Raw genomic sequence first — 13381 nt, 5'->3', positions numbered from 1 at the left:
TACTTATACACCCCTCATGTAAACCTGGAGTAAGGTCACTACTTATACACCCCTCATGTAAACATGGAGTCACTACTTATACACCCCTCATGTAAACCTGGAGTAAGGTCACTACTTATACACCCCTCATGTAAACCTGGAGTCACTACTTATACACCCCTCATGTAAACCTGGAGTAAATTCACCCCCCCCCCCCACCCCCCCCAAAACCCAACACAACCCCCAAAAACCCCAAAAAATTAACAAACCCCCCGGGGGGGGGGGTTGGGGGGGGGGGGGGGGGCCCTTTTTTAAACCCCGGGGGGGGAGTTCTTTCCCCTCGGGGGGGGGGGGGGGGTTCCCTTTTTAAACCCCTTGGGGTTGGGGGGGGGGGGGGGGGGGGGGGGTTTTCGGGGGGGGGGGGGGGTTTTTCCCCCCTTTGGGGGGGGGGGGGGTGGGGGGGGGGCCCCTCTTTCCCCTTTTAAAATTCCCTTGGGGGGGGGGGGGAAATTTTTTGGGGGGGGGGGGGGCCCAATTAATCCCTGGGGGGGTTTTGGGGGGGGGGGGGGGGGTTTTAAGGGGGTTGGGGGGGGGGCCCTTTTCCCCTCGGGGGGGGGTTTTGGGGGGGGGGGGGGGGGGGGGGGGGGGGGGGGGGGGGGGCCGGGGGGGCCTTTTTGGGGGGGGTTGGGGGGGGGTTTTTTTGGGGGGGGGGGGGGCCTGGGGGGGGTTCCCCAAAGGGGGGGGGGGGGGGGGGGGGGGGGGGGGGGGGTTTTTCCCCTTGGGGGGGGGGGGGGGGGGGGGGGGGGGGGGGGGGGGGGGGGGGGGGGGGGGGGTTTGGGGGGGGGGGGGGGGGGGGGGGGGGGGGGGTCCTTGGTTGGTGGGGGGGGGGGGGGGGGGGGGGGGGGGGGGGGGGGGGGGGGGGGGTTTTTTTTGGGGGGGGGGTGGGGGGGGGGGGGGGGGGGGGGGGGGGGGGGGGGGTTTCCCCTCCCGGGGGGGGGGGGGTCGGGGGGGGGGGGGGGGTTTTGTTTTTTTTTTGTTTTTTTGGTTTTTTTTTTTTAAAAAAAACTACACCAAACCCCCAACAAAACAAAAAAAAACCCCAAAAAACCAACTTATACCCCCTCATGAAAACCTGGAGTAAGGGCCCTTTTAAAAAACCCCCATGTAAAACCGGGGAAAATTTTCCCCCTTTAAACCTTGGGTAACAAACCCTCATGAAAACCGGGTACTCTTATCCCCCCCAGGGTAAACCTGGAGAAAAGGCCTACTTATACCCCCCCCTCAAAAAACCCCGGAGTCACTACTTATCACCCCTCATGAAAACCTGGAGTAACCTACTTTACACCCCTCTTTGAAAACCGGGGAATTCACAAATTATCCACCCCTCATGTAAACCTGGAGAAAAGGTCACTATTATACACCCCTCAAAAAAAACCGGGAGTCACTCCTTAAAAACCCTCATTTGGTAAAAACCCTAGTAAGGGTCCCTTTTTACACCCCTTTGAAAACCCGGGGTTCACTCCTAACACCCTCATGAAAACCTGGAGTCCACTACTTATACCCCCTCGGAAAACCCCTGGATTTCACTACTTATAAAACCCTCATGTAATACCTGGAGTTCACTACTTATACACCCTCATGTAAACCTGGAATAAGGTCACTTACTTATACACCCCTCATGTAAACCTGGAGTCCCTACTTATACACCCCCTCATGTAAACCTGGAGTGAAGGTCACTACTTATACACCCCTCATGTAAACCTTGAGTCACTACTTATACAACCCTCATGTAAACCTGGAGTAAGGTCACTAATATACACCCCTCATGTAAACCTTGAGTCACTACTTATACACACCTCATGTAAACCTGAGTAGTCACTACTTATACATCCCTCATGTAAACCTGGAGTCACTTACTTATACACCCCTCATGTAAACCTGAGTAGGTCACTACGTTATACACCCCTCATGTAAACCTGGTAGGTCACTACTTATACACCCTCATGTAAACCTGGAGTTACTACTTATACACCCCCTCATGTAAACCTGAGAAGGTCACTACTTATACACCCCTCATGTAAACCTGGGTAAGGTCACTACTTATACACCCCTCATGTAAACCTGGTGTCACTACTTATACACCCCTCATGTAACCTGGAGTCACTACTTATACACCCCTCATGTAAACCTGGAGTCACTACTTATACACCCCTCATGTAAACCTGGAGTAAGGTCACTACTTATACACCCTCATGTAAACATGGTGTCACTACTTATACACCCCTCATGTAAACCTGGAGTCACTACTTATACACCCCTCATGTAAACCTGGAGTCACTACTTATACACCCCTCATGTAAACCTGGAGTCACTACTTATACACCCTCATGTAAACCTGGAGTCACTACTTATACACACCTCATGTAAACCTGGAGTAAGGTCACTACTTATACACCCCTCATGTAAACCTGGAGTCACTACTTATACACACCTCATGTAAACCTGGAGTCAGTTCACTACTTATACACCCCTCATGTAAACCTGGAGTCACACTATACACCCTCATGTAAACCTGGAGTAAGTCACTACTTATACACCCCTCATGTAAACCTGGAGTCACTACTTATACACCCCTCATGTAAACCTGGAGTCACTACTTATACACCCCTCATGTAAACCTGGAGTAAGGTCGCTACTTATACACCCCTCATGTAAACCTGGAGTCACTACTTATACACACCCTCATGTAAACCTGGAGTAAGGTCACTACTTATACACCCCTCATGTAAACCTGGAGGAGTCACTACTTATACACCCCTCATGTAAACCTGGAGTAGTTCAACTACTTATACACCCCTCATGTAAACCTAGAGTCACTACTTATACACCCCTCATGTAAACCTGGACTAAGGTCACTACTTATACACCCCTCATGTAAACCTGGAGTCACTACTTATACACCCCTCATGTAAACCTGGAGTAAGGTCACTACTTATACACCCCTCATGTAAACATGGAGTAAGGTCACTACTTCTATACACCCCTCATGTAAACCTGGAGTCACTACTTATACACCCCTCATGTAAACCTGGAGTAAGGTCACTACTTATACACCCCTCATGTAAACCTGGAGTCACTACTGATACACCCCTCATGTAAACCTGGAGTAAGGTCGCTACTTATACACCCTCATGTAAACCTGGAGTAAGGTCACTACTTATACACCCCTCATGTAAACCTGGAGTCACTACTTGTACAACCCTCATGTAAACCTGGAGTCACTACTTATACACCCCTCATGTAAACCTGGAGTAAGGTCACTACTTATACACCCCTCATGTAAACCTGGAGTCACTACTTATACACCCCTCATGTAAACCTTGAGTCACTACTTATACACCCCTCATGTAAACCTGGAGTAAGGTCACTACTTATACACCCCTCATGTAAATCTGGAGTAAGGTCACTACTTATACACCCCTCATTTAAACCTGGAGTCACTACTTGTACAACCCTCATGTAAACCTGGAGTAAGGTCGCTACTTATACACCCCTCATGTAAACCTGGTGTCACTACTTATACACCCCTCATGTAAACCTGGAGTCACTACTTATACACCCCTCATGTAAACCTGGAGTAAGGTCACTACTTATACACCCCTCATGTAAACCTGGAGTTACTACTTATACACCCCTCATGTAAACCTGGATTAAGGTCACTACTTATACACCCCTCATGTAAACCTGGAGTCCCTACTTATACACCCCTCATGTAAACCTGGAGTAAGGTCACTACTTATACACCCCTCATGTAAACCTTGAGTCACTACTTATACACCCCTCATGTAAACCTGGAGTAAGGTCACTACTTATACACCCCTCATGTAAACCTTGAGTCACTACTTATACACCCCTCATGTAAACCTGGAGTCCCTACTTATACACCCTCATGTAAACCTGGAGTCACTACTTATACACCCCTCATGTAAACCTTGAGTCACTACTTATACACCCCTCATGTAAACCTGGAGTCACTACTTATACACCCCTCATGTAAACCTGGAGTACTACTTATACACCCTCATGTAAACCTGGAAAAAACCAACTTTTTACACCCCTCATGAAAACCCCTTGGTATCACTTTTATACACCCCAGGAAAACCTGGGAGTCAACTTTCCCCCCTCATGAACCGGGTCACTACTTTTACCAACCCTCATGTAAAAAACCTGGGGGTTCACTACTTAAACCCCTCATGAAAACCTGGGTCACAATTTATACCCCCTCAGGAAAAACCCTTTAAAAGGCCCTTTATTTAAAACCCCCCCTCAGGGAAAACCTAAAAAAGGTCCAAATTAACCCCCTCAAAAAAACCTGGAGTAGGTACATTATCCCCCCCCTGTAAACCTGGGTCAAAACTTTTTACACCCCTTTTAAAACCCTGGAGAAAGGGGTCACATTTATACACCCCCCATTTAACCTTGGGGGCATACGTATACACCCTAAATGTAAACCGGGAAAGGTCCAAATTTACCCCCCTCTTTAAAACCTGGAGTCACTACGTATACACACCTCATGTAAACCTGGGAAAGGTTCACTAACTTATACACACCTCATGTAAACCTGGAGTCACTACTTATACACCCATCATGTAAACCTGGAGTCACTACTTATACACCCATCATGTAAACCTGGAGTAAGGTCACTACTTATACACCCCTCATGTAAACCTGGAGTCACTACTTATACACCCCTCATGTAAACCTGGAGTAAGGTCGCTGCTTATACACCCCTCATGTAAACCTGGAGTCACTACTTATACACCCCTCATGTAAACCTGGAGTAAGGTCACTACTTATACACCCCTCATGTAAACCTGGAGTAAGGTCGCTACTTATACACCCCTCATGTAAACCTGGAGTAAGGTCGCTACTTATACACCCCTCATGTAAACCTGGTGTCACTACTTATACACCCCTCATGTAAACCTGGTGTCACTACTTATACACCCTCATGTAAACCTGGTGTCACTACTTATACACCCCTCATGTAAACCTGGATTAAGGTCACTACTTATACACCCCTCATGTAAACCTGGAGTCCCTACTTATACACCCCTCATGTAAACCTGGAGTCCCTACTTATACAACCCTCATGTAAACCTGGAGTTACTACTTATACACCCCTCATGTAAACCTGGAGTCACTACTTATACACCCCTCATGTAAACCTGAAGTCACTACTTATACACCCCTCATGTAAACCTCGGTCACTACTATACACCCCTCATGTAACCTGGAGTCACTACTTATACACCCATCAGGTAAACCGGAGTAAGGTCACTACTATACACCCCTCATGTAAACCTGGAGTCACTACTTATACACCCATCATGTAAAACCTGGAGTCACTAATTATACACCCTCATTGTAAACCTGGAGTCACTACTTATACACCCCTCATTTACAACCTGGAGTCACTACTTATACACCCCTCATGTAAACCTGGAGTCACTACTTATACACCCCTCATGTAAACCTGGAGTCACTACTTATACACCCCTCATGTAAACCTGGAGTAAGGTCACTACTTTACACCCATCATGTAAACCTGGAGTCACTACTTATACACCCTTCATGTAAGCCTGGAGTAAGGTCACTACTATACACCCCCTCATGTAACCTGGAGTCACTACTATACCACCCCTCATGTAAACCTGGATTAAGGTCACTACTTATACACCCCTCATGTAAACCTGGATTAAGGTCACTACTTATACACCCCTCATGTAAACCTGGATTAAGGTCACTACTTATACACCCCTCATGTAAACCTTGAGTCACTACTTATACACCCCTCATGTAAACCTGGAGTAAGGTCGCTACTTATACACCCCTCATGTAAACCTGGAGTCACTACTTATACACCCCTCATGTAAACCTGGAGTAAGGTCACTACTTATACACCCCTCATGTAAACCTGGAGTTACTACTTATACACCCGTCATGTAAACCTGGAGTCACTACTTATACACCCATCATGTTAACCTGGAGTCACTACTTATACACCCCTCATGTAAACCTGGAGTCACTACTTATACACCCCTCATGTAAACCTGGAGTAAGGTAACTACTTAATACAGAGAGCCGAAGTAATCACAACAGGACCATCAGCTATTTGGATAAACATTGTGTAAATGGCCGAGGTGAGCGGCTCATCAGAGTTTTTTTTTTTTTTTTTTGATAATTTTAATAAACCCCACACAGCTATAAACTGATGTTTTTATTTGTTTTTTTTTCAAAATCAATTTTATTCAACAAGCATGTATATATATATAAACAAATGTCCTCACGCAGGAGGGCTTTCACTCATCAGACATCCTATCTCTCACTCATCAGAGATCCTATCCCCTCACACATTCTTTTCATATTTTACATACATGTACTGTACACTCTGATACATTTTCGTTCAATCTAAATTATATACACACAATATCACTTAAAATCTATACTAACACACATTTTTTCTTCTACTACTTTGGTCTACTATAATCGGTATATTATAAATAAAAACTATCCAGTGGTTAGCCCAAATTTTGGTTATCGACTATTTTGGCCTTTATACAATACTCAATATTTACTTCCGGTTTGTCGTAGCACGTTGTTTGTATAAACTGATGTTAATAATTTTATTAAAATCATACTTGTAGTTTCCGTTCCTCCACAAAAGTATAGTGTTTTTTTACTGTATCATAGAGTATCGTGGAGGAGCGGAAATTACAAGTCAAATCTTAATTAGATTGTGATGTAAACGATGTTGATTTTAAGTATTTGCAGATATACCAGATCGAAAAGCCAGAAATCACTGAAGCGGAAATCTAGGTCAGAGGAACTTATATAAGACATATAATGGCAGTTTGGTATCTACTGTTGAATCAATAATAACTTTTTTGAATATCAGACTATATTTTTTGGATCAGAACCTGAAGATACCATGCGCACGTCAGAAGGAGGGGGTATCAGTACAGACGGACTGATGTTCTTCAACATTTGTAATGATGTATCTTCCCGTGTCTCAACAGAAGGCTGCTACCCCATTACAACGTACTATATGACAAGACTAGGCAGACTTGCACGCGACACTTCCTGTATCGAAGATTAAAAGGTCGTAATTTTATGACACCTTACCATAACTTAGTACAAGACACTGATATCCCAAAAGGTAGGTTACATAAAAATGACAAATGAATGTGACAATGAATATGAATTAAGGGCAATATCCTGTTCACATGCTTCAAGCACGAGAAACTAACCCAAATATAGTATACACAGACATTGCATGATTGCCCATATGGTGGATGTAGGTAAAAGGTGGTGCGAGGCAATCAAGGGCCATAACTCTGTATATAGTGTTGCATGTGGCACGAATCTTGTAAGCGACATACTGCACTGTTAGAATAGACATTCAATGTGACAGACAGAGTGAAAACCGTTTGTCCATTTTAGGGACAATGACGTGACACTAGTACCATATATAGTACTGTATATATAACCAGTTGTTACGAGTCCCTGGTATAGCTGTCTTTGGTGTCTCTTTTATCTGTCCATTGCATGTGAGTTTGATTAAGTGCTGTGATGTTAATTGCCTCGATATGTAACACCTGTGACTGTCACTCTTTCTGTAAATACTGTAGGAATGTTTTCACCAATACTTATTCTTGCTGTTCAGAGACAACTACAAATTAACTGTTGTAGTTATCCGCCAGGAAAGACATCTATGTATTACGCATCAGCATATTGAATTATGTCGATATTATAAACACTCATTACATTTGGTACATACCCGGGTTTGTGTGAGTGTGTGTGTTTGTACTTTTTGTTTTTTGTTTGTAAAGCAAAACAATAATTTTTTCTCACATTTTTATTTTAAGGTAGCTTTTCGCGGCAAAAACACACACCAATACAACAAAAACAAAAATAAAAATACCCCCCCTTAATAGGCACAGCATTTACAACAGCCCCTTTTTTTATCCGTTAAGAACAGATATACGATTTCTAGGCATAAGAAAGGATCTCTCACAGCTAATTACAGTATTGTGAAAACGATATAGCGATATACATTACATACTGGTACATTAGAGTATTAGTATGCCTTAGTAATGCTTTAGTCTGGAACGACGTCTTTAGATTTACTGATAAAATACTTGGCAATGTTTGACACAAAAGTTTGCCAAAGAGACAAATCTTTTCCAGAAGAATACTTCTATTCAAAGCAACGTTTAAGCTATCATGATATATTCGGAATACCTGATAGATAGTTATCAACTGAAGGCTGACAAGGTTATGGTGGAACAAAGGTCATATACACTTTTAAACCATCAAAATAAGGAAGGGCGGTCCATGTCTATATCAGGCGAATCGGACCTTAAAATAGTTACGGGAGCAATCGGTCACTAGTATGAATAGCGGGGAATGATCATGTGATCTGTAACAAATGTATACAGGCGATAGGATTCTAGTAAGAACAGCAGGTGTATTCTAAAATACAAAGGAGAAAAAAAGACAATAAATCTCGAACGTGTCCTGCTGTCAGTTCATCAATAAAATATTACCTTTTGGAGTTAAGAGTCCAGAAACACGATAACTGTTATTCATATATACATCTTCTTTACTTGTACATCGGTAGTGTCACGCCTGTATACACTAATTAACCTCAAGTCTTAATATACCATAAACAGATGAACTATCAAAAGTAGATACACGTTTCAATTTGGTATAATTAATTATTTATAAATTATGGACTTTCGTCGAGGGGAATACTTGGTTATATAAACGCGAGGTATTGTATTAACCCATACAAAACTGAGGTTAATATCTCTAGTGTATAGTGACTAAATGAACAAAACACAGACAATGTCATATATATTATCTCGCGTTTCTAAAACCACGTAATCCTCTCGACAAAACCCCATAATTGATAATTAATTATACCAATGACTTTGAAACGTTTGTCTACTTTGTGATGATTCAAGACACAATTTGCGCTCATAGATCGTTCAGTGGAAATCTTTAAGAACGGGTAGTACAATGCCATGTGTAGATATCTTAATCCTACAAAGATGTACCTCTAAAGATATTTCTACATGTAGTGGTATATTCGATCAAAAATATGGCGTGAATTATATTGATTATGTCATATTTCGGATAATCAATATTAACTTGAAAAATATTAAAGTTTGGATGTTTTTGCGATTACACTGGTATGTGCATGCATTTAATTGTTTTTGTTGACGTTGTACTATATTTAATGACTTTTTTTATTGACGTTGTGCTATATTTAACGACTGTTTTTGTTGACGCTGTGCTATATTTGATAACTGATTATGTTGACGCTGTGCTATATTTGCTGGTTTTGTTGACGCTGTGCTATATTTGATAACTGTTTTTGATGACGTTGTGCTATATTTGATAACTGATTATGTTAACACTGTGCTTTATTTGGTAACATTTTGTTGACGTGCTATATTTGATAACTGTTTTTGATGACGCTGTGCTATATTTGATAACTGTTTTTGTTGATACTGTGCTTTATTTGATAACATTTTGATTAAAGGATATGAAGGCCGGTTTGACCTGGTCACAAAACACCACTGCAACAGGTTCATTCACACTTTAGACAACATTTAATGTAATACACCAGAAGTCTACTATATAGGTCAACACTATCAACTTCCTTGTGCATTATTGTGGACGTGCTATATATAGCCATACTAAGTCATACAAACAATGTTTTGATTGTAAATAAAGAATATTGCATTCGACTCCATGTTCCTTCAAAGATAACTGCACATTTAAGGATTGAATCTTGATTTGGTCGATTTCATGGGGTCACGAATTGAGTTGCTCTTGAGACAAATTTAATGAACTGCGAAGCAGTTCATGTTGAATTTGTCTCAAGAGCAACTCAATTCATGACCCTATGAAATCGACCAAATCAAGATTCAATCCTTATATGTCAATTGTTGTTTTTTTTTCGAATAAAAAAGTCGGTCTAGATATTAATAACTCGAAGCATGTGCAAGTTACAATGCGGAAAATCCCGAGGAGTTCCGGATTGTGCATGTCTAGTCGGTCGAGTAAAATAGTCCGCAATTTTAGGATTAAAAACAGCATTATTTTGTCAAAATAGAAGTATTTAGCATATCTGGTCTTTCATAAAGTACAATAATACATTATCAACTTGATAATTTTAATAAGTATTCCATGTTTATAACAACAATGTAGAAAAAGTGAAATCGTTCCGCGGAAGGATTTTAATTATGTATTCATACGCACTGATCAGTGTTAATCTGGTCAAATTCATGAGCAAATGAAACAGATTAAGTTTGGTAGTTTAATTGAGTCCAACTTTAGTAGAAATTGAAATATTACACTATGAATGTTAAATTCACTAAATTACCATAAGTTCGTTAATCATGACGTTTCTATTAAATATACTATCATATTTACGTGTAGGTATTGGGCAATGTTGTAACGGTAAAACAGAATTCAGGTTTATCTATATATAGATGTTCCTTTGTTGCCAATACAAACCTGTGGAGTTTGGAGTTTCCTGAATGGACGTAATTTTCCAGAAACAAACCCTGGTCAATTGGACATAAATGGCATGTTGTCTGGCCGACAGTGGCGTGCGTCTTTATACAAGATAATCATTCAGTAAACCTCTACTCTGTAATAAGTCTCGGGAGACAGGCATTGTAATGTTGATTGAGATGTGGCTGGTGGTGTATGTCACTTTGACCACCAGCATCACTATAAAATACATTATACCACCAGAAATAGGCATTATGTCCAGAGTCCCTAAGAAACTTGGTTTATTTGTAGAAACGTAAACTGTATCACTCGCCTGTCCGGATTCGTATTCACCAATTGAGAGCATCACATGTTATCAAGAAGGCCCATTCATGGTAAATCTAACGATTCCATTAAAAGGGAAATACTCCTGAATTCTCAGGTCTGTTTGATAAAAACATGAGAGCGATTTACTTATTTGGACAAAACTCTTTTAATAAGCCGTTGATTTGTCATATTTGAAAGGATTTTGGTCAGATGTAATATTCTGTCTTTCATCAATAGTAATAATCTTACTTAGTAGTAAACGACGATCACGTGCTACAACCAATAAGTAACAAAAGGTGCTTATGCCATACAGTTTCTCCGATTGTACAGCCTTGTCTCTAATGTACAGTTTTTTATTGTTTCTGTGAAAGGCTTTGTCTCTCGACCACGACCACGACCACTCTCCATTCGATCTCTTTTATTCCATGTAGGTACAACCGAAGGTATAGAGGGACAATCGTTTATAAAATTCACAAATCAAGTGCAAAATCGATAACATATATATGGATGGAGTTACCCAGTAATTATTCCAAGTTAACTCTTCTGTTAGGACCAGTTAATTCCAATAAGCTCTAAGTATAATCACTTAATGCAAGCTGGGTGTCTATTTTTGAACGCACGTAAAAGTTATCCTCTTCGCAGAAAATTGTATTATCAGCACTTTCTATAACAAAATGTATTGATTTGTATTATGATAGTGGCACGTTTCAGACTATACACTAAACCTTCATATAATCTTGAAACGTGTGCAAATATCCAAAAGCACGAAATTGATTAAACAACAGAGCTAAATGCTATGGTTTAAATTTCGATTGTAATGATGTGTCCTAGAAGAACGAAATACCTGTATGATGCAGTCTTATATCAATCCTTTGCCACATACTGCATCTATTTCAAAATTCACCTAGCTGTCCTTTGTAAAAGAAATCTTAAATTATTTTTTTAGATAATTAGTGTAATCCTTCGTAGATAATAAGTGTAAAATCGAAAGAGAGAGAGAATCAGGCGAGATCGTGCGTGGGCGGGTAGACTGTCGAACACTTGCCCACAGGAATTCGAAAACAAATAAATGTTGGACTCTGTAAAAAGAATGAAGCCTCATATAAAATTTATCATTGATGTTTGCCTGAGTTGTAATTACCATACAACTGCTTCCGTTGACCACATACATCACTGTAACAAAAGCCCCCATGACCTCTCCCAGACCACAGGCGCTTGCATAGAAAATATGACTTTCAAATTTTTTTTTGATATGACAGTGGTATGTGTAATCTGTTAAGCTGAAGGTTGGCAACTACGCCACGAGCGAAACGGCACCCCATCTCACTTCAATCGACTAAAAAACACATTTATTCAAACTGACACGGTGCACACTATATGCCACCGTCATCAGGAAACATTCATCTTTAACCTACCGTGCCACTCAATACGAATTGTTACATCCAAAACACAATAATCCATGGTTTGGTTTGGTTTCGTTTGTTTTGTTTTGTTTAACGTCCTATTAACAGCCAGGGTCATTAAGGACCTGCCAGGTTTTGGAGGTGGAAGAAAGCCGGAGTACCCGGAGAAAAACCACCGGCCTACAGTCAGTACCTGGCAACTGCCCCACGTAGGTTTCGAACTCGCAACCCAGAGGTGGAGGGCTAGTGATAAAGTGTCAGGACACCTTAACCACTCGGCCACCGCGCGGCAATAATCCGTGAAAACATCGTCGAATTCCTCGCTCAGAACGCCATTTTCCAAACGGCTCCCTCAGCCTGTCCAGATTCTTCATTTACATACGGGGTTCAAAGGTCATGCGATTATATAATCGACTGTCACCAGGTGCACTTTTTGGGGTCATCTCGGCATACTTTATTTTACAGGTGCATGCACAGGACGTCGTTTGCGATATCACGGACTAATAAGATAAAATGCTTTAATGCCATGCAGTGATGAGATCGTCCTTTCCTTTTCTTCAACTGCATCATTTCGGTAGTTGTTATACTTCGTTTTCAATCAAAAAGATTGCATATAACGGTGCTCAATAACTTGTTCAAGACTGGGCCGGAACATTATACGTATACCATGAACAAGCAGTATCAGTTGAAATTTTTCGAAGTTAAAATTTGGATGGGGTAATAGTAATAGGTGATAGTTGTTTGATATTTTGATTTTTTATTGTACTTGCCATCTATTTAGGGCTATGCCTATCTTCAATTTAAAAAAATGGACCCCTACATGACTAGTTAAAAATACATATACCACACACAATACCGGTAAGAATAAGAGGTTGTTCTGGGTATTCTGGCGTTAGCCCTAAAATACTATAAAAGTCTGGCGTTGACACAAAATAACCACTACTGCCCCTCAAGTATTCTGTTTTCTTTCTCATTTCAATTCAGTTTCATTATTCTGTAAGCACTTCAGCCAGCTTGATTATTATTAGAGTAGCGTTTGATGCTTACACACTCCATTAATCAGGTAATTCATCAATAACTTAAATTGTATATATGCGAGCGAT

This window comes from Pecten maximus, chromosome 12 (assembly GCF_902652985.1).
Source record: "Pecten maximus chromosome 12, xPecMax1.1, whole genome shotgun sequence".
NCBI classification, from domain to species: Eukaryota; Metazoa; Mollusca; class Bivalvia; order Pectinida; family Pectinidae; genus Pecten; species Pecten maximus.
The sequence above is the reverse complement of the archived record's forward strand: the minus strand, read 5'-3'. Positions refer to the sequence as shown.